This window comes from Schistocerca cancellata, chromosome 2, assembly GCF_023864275.1.
Source record: "Schistocerca cancellata isolate TAMUIC-IGC-003103 chromosome 2, iqSchCanc2.1, whole genome shotgun sequence".
Lineage (NCBI taxonomy): Eukaryota > Metazoa > Arthropoda > Insecta > Orthoptera > Acrididae > Schistocerca > Schistocerca cancellata.
The window spans coordinates 217,950,728-217,958,710 of NC_064627.1; the positions used below are offsets into that span (position 1 = coordinate 217,950,728).

Genomic DNA, 7,983 nt, shown 5'->3' on the forward strand with positions numbered 1-7,983 from the left:
TTTTCAGCTTAAATGGCTGCTCCGTGGTGTTTGTACGTAGCATAAAACATTATTCTTCGCAATTCAGTGGAATTCTCTAAACGCCTGTGTGTGTCTAGTGTTCACTTTACATTTTCTGTCACAATACCAGCGGTTAACTTTGTTAAGAACAAGCTATGAAGATATAGATTTTTACGGCTCTGTTTAGTACGTGCAAGTGCTAAACGTAGCACGGTAATGGAAAAAAGTGTGCATAACACGCATACGGAATAAGCTTGGTGCACGATAAGTTCGAAAGCCCGCATCTCGTGGTCGTGCGGTAGCGTTCTCGCTTCCCACGCCCGGGTTCCCGGGTTCGATTCCCGTCGGGGTCAGGGATTTTCTCTGCCTCATGATGGCTGGGTGTTGTGTGCTGTCCTTAGGTTAGTTAGGTTTAAGTAGTTCTAAGTTCTAGGGGACTGATGACCATAGATGTTAAGTCCCATAGTGCTCAGAGCCATTTTTTTGATAGGATGGTGGATCTTTTGCTATATCTCACACTTCGACTCTCACACCCATCATCACGAAAACTTCCTCCACACCGAGCGGTACAAAAAGGAACATGCATGACCCACTGGCTCTGAACCTATGTTGCTACTCTCCCATGCAAACCACACATACTTAAATTACATGAAATACATCACACTGGAAATTTAGAACGCATAGTTGCCAGCTGAAACACGGCTGGACAACGGGATAAAACCGATCTTGGATGATAGATACGGTTACGTCATTCTTTGCTGCTTCAACTCTATCGCGTAGTCCGTATGGAGACTTATTTTCTGCAAACAAACTCATTTCCTGCCCCTAGATATGTTACGTAGCTGTATGATATTCCATGGCCGAGCAAACATAATGTCTCCTCGGGTGCTGGCCACGCGGGAATGGCGTTGAGTATGGCCCTCCTAAATCCATCCATATCCATATTCGAAAGACAGACCAAGGACCCAGATCAGTGCGATCAGCAATATCAACGGACGGTAAATCGCAGGCCAAGATACTGCAGCTGTCGAATTCAGACATAAACAGCCAACATTTAAGTGTGATTCCTGAATGAGAAACCAGTTGCGCACTCTTCCCTTATGTGGAGACTGTACATGGCGTTCTCATCCTACTTTGCACAGCTGTCTTGAAATTTTAGTCATATGCAGATCAGAACTTGTAGCACACTTTATACCAATAAGACTTTCTAGCGTACCGCCTTCATAGCGTTACAGTTTCATTAGGCAGTAAAGGGCGATGTTTCGAGGACGCTTTAATCCCCTTGCACTATCAAGGCTGTGCTCGTTGATCAAAGGGCAGAATAACAGGAAAGTGGTGTAACGGGTTAGGGCCTGCTACGTGCAGACATCATTGGACTGAGACGCCCGCAGCAGGACTATCTTTAAGAGGGTCGATGTGGCTCCCACCAGAATATGAGATAAAATTATCAGAAACGATAAGGTATGTGCTTCTATTCCGATACCGCTGGATGTCAGTGCCGAGCCCATATTACTTGCACCTCTGTGACAACTGTGGAACTAAGGTCTACAGAGCACAACTGTAATTATAGCTCAAAAGCTTAGTGACGAATGGCTAACACCCGTTGACTGTAGATAACGTACATTAAAATCTCCTGGTAAATATTACGCACTCCTCGATTTCCAACTAACTTCAACTGCGAAAAATCTTCCGTTCTCACTACGCAGTGAAAGTAGTGAAGGATATTACAACGAGATAGGGGATACAAAGGAAGAGACAGCAAACTAGAATCTCACTATGGACACAGACATACAAAAATAGAAAAAAAAATTCACTGACAGGTTGCATGTTATGAGAGGCTGAGATGAGTGGAAGAGTATATCTAGTCCAGAATGAAATTTTCACTCTGCAGCGGAGTGTGCGCTGATATGAAACTTCCTGGCAGATTAAAACTGTGTGTTCGACCGAGACTCGAACTCGGGACCTTTGCCTTTCGCGGGCAAGTGCTCTACCAACTGAGCTACCGAAGCACGACTCAGGTCCGGTACTCACAGCTTTACTTCTGCCAGTATCTCGTCTCCTACCTTCCAAACTTTACAGGAGCTCTCCTGCGAACCTTGCAGAACATCCCCCAGGCTGTGGCTAAGCCATGTCTCCGCAATATCCTTTCTTTCAGGAGTGCTAGTTCTGCAAGGTTCGCAGGAGAGCTTCTGTAAAGTTTGGAAGGTAGGAGACGAGATACTGGCAGAAGTAAAGCTGTGAGTACCGGACGTGAGTCGTGCTTCGGTAGCTCAGTTGGTAGAGCACTTGCCCGCGAAAGGCAAAGTTCCCGAGTTCGAGTCTTGGTGGGGCACACAGTTTTAATCTGCCAGGAAGTTTCAGTATATCTAGTGTTTATACACTGGTAAAGAGTAAAAACTGTAAATATTTTTTAAAACTATTTCTTTTTCTGGTCTGCATCTTTTTCCTATCTTCTGCCAATCTTTCCATATCTACGTAAATGTCACACCAAACATCCTGTATAACTACTTGTAGTTCTGTATATTGTAGTTTTCCTCTGCCCCTACTAAATTTCTCCCTCTAACACTCCTTCCAAACCTAGGTTAACTGTTACTGTATGGCGCAGTAGATGTAACACTGATCTGTCCCTTCTTCTGATAAGTGTCTTGCGTAGGCTACTTTTATCGCCCATTTCGTTCAGTAATCCCCCATTTCATATTTTATGTTGTAAACCTGCGACGGCCAGTGTGGCCGAGCGGTTCTAGGCGCTTCAGTCTAGAACTGCGCGACCGCTACGGCCGCAGGTTCGAATCCTGCCTCGGGCATGGACGTGTGTGATGTCCTTAGGTTAGTTAGGTTTTAGTTGTTCTAAGTTCTAGGGGACTGATGACCTCAGATGTTAAGTCGCATAGTGCTCAGAGCCATTTCAACCATTTTTGTAAGCCTGCCACTCATTTTTAAACTGTGCCTGAGTTTTCATAGAAGATTATGACCCCAGTTTCTGCCCTGAAATATAACACTAGACAGTAGATCTGTGGTAATCTGACCTCGCAGTTGAATGGCACGAGAAAGTGTGGCGGGGGGAGGCGGCGGGGGGTGGTCGGCGAACGCTGGGGATACTGGAAAGTAACGCAAATGAGTAATGAACTAGAAATCAACGACAAACATTCTACTACACGCCCTCCATGTGTATTAACATCACGCCTTATAAGCTCGATTTGTGCTGGACAAATATTTTTGTCATCTGTGCTCACACTCCCCGTAACCTGGAAACAGACAGCGTCTGTGGTGAAGGCAATAATTTACGATGACACCATTTCCGCCGCCGTATAACTCCAAGGACTGCATCACCTGAATTGCTGATAATGTATTACGCAAAATCAACGCAAACACTGCAAATATGAGTACAGTTGAGCAAACTGCAATAGAAGTGAATGGATCATGTTTTGATTGAAACAGATATCTGGTATTCAAACACGAAGTTAAGGTAAGGCTGGTAGAATTTGTGATCAAAGAGAAGCAGAACTCCTAATGTATGAATAATTCAGTATATTACGTTAAAACCTCTAATATACAAAGTAAATCATTACGGCTGATGACAAAAACTGAATTAGGAAATTTAACGCCCTTTCCGAACATCGTGGCACAAAATTAGTTAAAAATAATTTTGCATACTGTTTAGAACTATCATTGAGTGTAAGAGAATCTGCAAAATCTGCAACTCACTCATCTTTACTGATGGTTAAGTCAGAGGCGGTACCGATCACCACTTGTTCTGAAGCAAATGAAAACGAGAACAAAGTCTAATGCACGGAAAGACTACGTGCAGAGCTCAACGGGAACCACTTTGTTGAGAGTTACTTTTACTGGCCGAATTCGGCCATATAAAATACACGGGACAAGGATCTGAGATACTTCTGCTCTAATCTGCTATCCAGGCCGCGAGAGAAGATGGAAGTGTGCTTCAAACTGTGTGAGGCAACCAACTGAACTGTACGCGCAGTGCTCTGGCTGGTACCGGTAAGAGCCCTGGAGTTGCTGCGAGAGATACCAGCTCCCTACTGTTTGGAATGGCTGTACCTCTCTAACAGGGACGACTTTTAACCAATAGCCTGTGACCTGATGAGTGACTTTATGCACAGAGTGGGTGAGCGGTGTACGAAAGGAGCTCGAGACAAAGCGGCTGCCTTTCAATATATCCACTTATTTTTTAACTTTTGAACATTCTTCAGTAGTACCACACTTGATGAGCTTGCAGTCCACCCCCCCCCCCCCCCAACCCGCAGGTTTCGGATACTACATCTTTCGCTTCCACTCAATACTGTGGTCCAGACGAACACTTTAAAAAATTACTTTTCACTTCCAAATCATTATGGTGATAGTATTCCAGCTCTTTCTGTAACTGCAAAACTTTTTCTTTTTCTCATCACTCTACTGACTGGTTTGATACGGCCCGCCACGAATCACGAATTCCTTTCCTTTGCTAACCTCTTCATCTCAGAGTAGCACTTGCAACCTACGTCCTCAATTATTTGCTTGACGTATTCCAATCTCTGTCTTTCTCTACAGTTTTTGCCCTCTACAGCTCCCTCTAGTACCATGGAAGTCATTCGCTCATGTCTTAGCAGATGTCCTATCATCCTGTCCCTTCTCCTTATCAGTGTTTTCCACATATTCCTTTCCTCTCCGATTCTGCGTAGAACCTCCTCATTCCTTACCTTATCAGTCCACCTAATTTTCAACATTCGTCTATAGCACCACATCTCAAATGCCTCGACTCTCTTCTGTTCCGGTTTTCCCACAGTCCATGTTACACTACCATACAACGCTGTACTCCAGACGTACATCCTCAGAAATTTCATCCTCAAATTAAGGCCGGTATTTGATATTAGTAGACTTCTCTTGGCCAGAAATGCCTTTTTTGCCATAGCGAGTCTGCTTTTGATGTCCTCCTTGCCCCGTCCGTCATTGGTTATTTTACTGCCTAGGTAGCAGAATTCATCAACTTCATTGACTTCGTGACCATCAATCCTGATGTCAAGTTTCTCGCTGTTCTCATTTCTACTACTTCTCATTACCTTCGTCTTTCTCCGATTTACTCTCAAACCATACTGTGTACTCATTAGACTGTTCATTCCGTTCAGCAGATCATTTAATTCTTCTTCATTTTCACTCACGATAGCAATGTCATCAGCGAATCGTATCATTGATATCCTTTCACCTTTTAATTCCACTCCTGTACCTTTCTTTTATTACCATCATTGCTTCCTCGACGTACAGATTGAAGAGAAGGGGCGAAAGGCTACAGCCTTGACTTACACCCTTCTTCATACGAGCACTTCGTTCTTGATCGTCCACTCTTCTTATTCCCTCTTGGTTGTTGTAAATATTGTATATGACCCGTCTCTCCCTATAGCTTACCCCTACTTTTTTCAGAATCTCGAACAGCTTGCACCATTTTATATTGTCGAACGCTTTTTCCAGGTCGACAAATCCTATGAAAGTGTCTTGATTTTTCTTTAGCCTAGCTTTCATTATTACCCGTAACGTCAGAATTGCCTCTCTCGTCCCTTTACTTTTCCTAAAGCCAAACTGATCGTCACCTAGCGCATTCTCAATTTTCTTTTTTCCATTCTTCTGTATATTATTCTTGTAAGCAGCTTCGATGCATGAGCTGTTAAGCTGATTGTGCGATAATTCTCGCACTTGTCAGCTCTTGCCGTCTTCGGAATTGTGTGGATGATGCTTTTCCGAAAGTCAGATGGTATATCGCCAGACCCATATATTCTACACACCAACGTGAATAGTCGTTTTGTTGCCACTTCCCCCAATGATTTTAGAAATTCTGATGGAATGTTATCTATCCCTTCTGCCTTATTTTACCGTAAGTCCCCCAAACCTCTTTTAAATTCCGATTCTAATACTGGATCCCCTATCTCTTCTAAATCGACACCTGTTTCTTCTTCTATCACATCAGACAAATCTTCACCCTCATAGAGGCTTTCAATGTATTCTTTCCACCTATCTGCTCTTTCCTCTGCATTTAACAGTGGAATTCCCGTTGCACTCTTAATGTTACCACCGTTGCTTTTAATGTCACCAAAGGTTGTTTTGACTTTCCTGTATGCTGAGTCTGTCCTTCCGACAATCATATCTTTTTCGATGCAGCCATTTTCCCTGCAGCCATTTCGTATTAGCTTCCCTGCACTTCCTATTTATTTCAATCCTCAGCGACTTGTATTTCTGTATTCCTGATTTTCCCGGAACATGTTTGTACTTCCTCCTTTCATCAATCAACTGAAGTATTTCTTCTGTTACCCATGGTTTCTTCGCAGCTACCTTCTTTGTACCTATGTTTTCCTTCCCAACTTCTGTGATGGCCCTTTTTACTGATGTCCATTCCTCTTCAACTGTACTGCCTACTGCGCTATTCCTTATTGCTGTATCTATAGCGTTAGAGAACATCAAACGTATCTCGTCATTCCTTAGTACTTCCGTATCCCACTTCTTTGCGTATTGATTCTTCCTGACTAATGTCTTGAACATCAGCCTACTCTTCATCACTACTATATTGTGATCTGAGTCTATATCTGCTCCTGGGTACGCCTTACAATCCAGTATCTGATTTCGGAACCTCTGTCTGACCATGATGTAACCTAATTGAAATCTTCCCGTATCTCCCGGCCTTTTCCAAGTATACCTCCTCCTCTTGTGATTCTTGAACATGGTATTCGCTATTACTAGCTGAAACTTGTTACAGAACTCAATTAGTCTTTCTCCTCTTTCATTCCTTGTCCCAAGCCCATATTCTCCTGTAACCTTTTCTTCTACTCCTTCCCCTACAACTGCATTCCAGTCCCACTTTACATACTGCATTACCCTTTCAATATCCTCATACACTTTCTCTATCTGTTCATCTTCAGCTTGCGACGTCGGCATGTATACCTGAACTATCGTTGTCGGTGATGGTCTGCTGTCGATTCTGATTAGAACAACCCGGTCACTGAACTGTTCACAGTAACACACTCTCTGCCCTACCTTCCTATTCATAACGAATCCTACACCTGTTATACCATTTTCTGCTGCTGTTGATATTACCCGATACTCATCTGACCAGAAATCCTTGTCTTCCTTCCACTTCACTTCACTGACCCCTACTATTTCTAGATTGAACCTTTGCATTTCCCTTTTCAGATTTTCTAGTTTCCCTACCACGTTGAAGCTTCTGACATTCCACGCCCCGACTCGTAGAACGTTATCATTTCGTTGATTATTCAATCTTTTTCTCATGGTAACCTTCCCCTTGGCAGCCCCCTCCCGGAGATCCGAATGGGAGACTATTCCGGAATATTTTGCCAATGGAGAGATCATCATGACACTTCTTCAATTACAGGCCACATGTCCTGTCGATACACGTTACGTGTCTTTAATGCAGTGGTTTCCATTGCCTTCTGCATCCTCATGTCGTTGATATTGCTGATTCTTCCGCCTTTAGGGGCAATTTCCCACCCCTAGGACAAGAGAGTGTCCTGAACCTCTATCCGCTCCTCCGCCCTCTTTGACAAGGCCTTTGGCAGAATGAGGCTGACTTCTTATGCCGGAACTCTTCGGCCGCCAATGCTCATTATTTATCAAAATTTAGGCAGTGGCGGGGATCGAACCCGGGACTGAAGACGTTTTGATTATGAATCAAAGACGCTACCCCTAGACCACGGGTACCTGCAACACTTAGTAAGACAGATAAAAACGGTTCAAATGGCTCTGAGCACTATGGGACTTAACTTCTAAGGTCATCAGTCACTTAGAACTACTTAAACCTATCCTAAGACATCACACACATCCATGCCCGAGGCAGGATTCAAACCTGCGACCGTAGCGGTAGCGCGGTTCCAGACTGTAGCGCCTAGAACCGCTCGGCCACCCCGGCCGGCAGTAAGACAGATAAGTGAGAAAAACAAGAAAGCTGAAAATTCAATTTTCATAAGGCAAAGGTTACATATTTGT

The 7,983-nt window shown here is 43.7% G+C and overlaps 1 non-coding gene across 1 annotated transcript; it reads right to left on the reverse strand.

The window, feature by feature from the left end:
* Positions 1 to 1,934: 1,934 nt before the first annotated feature.
* On the reverse strand, positions 1,935 to 2,009 carry Trnas-cga (transfer RNA serine (anticodon CGA)). The gene has a single exon. It is a non-coding gene; the product is annotated as a tRNA-Ser (tRNA).
* Positions 2,010 to 7,983: the final 5,974 nt, after the last annotated feature.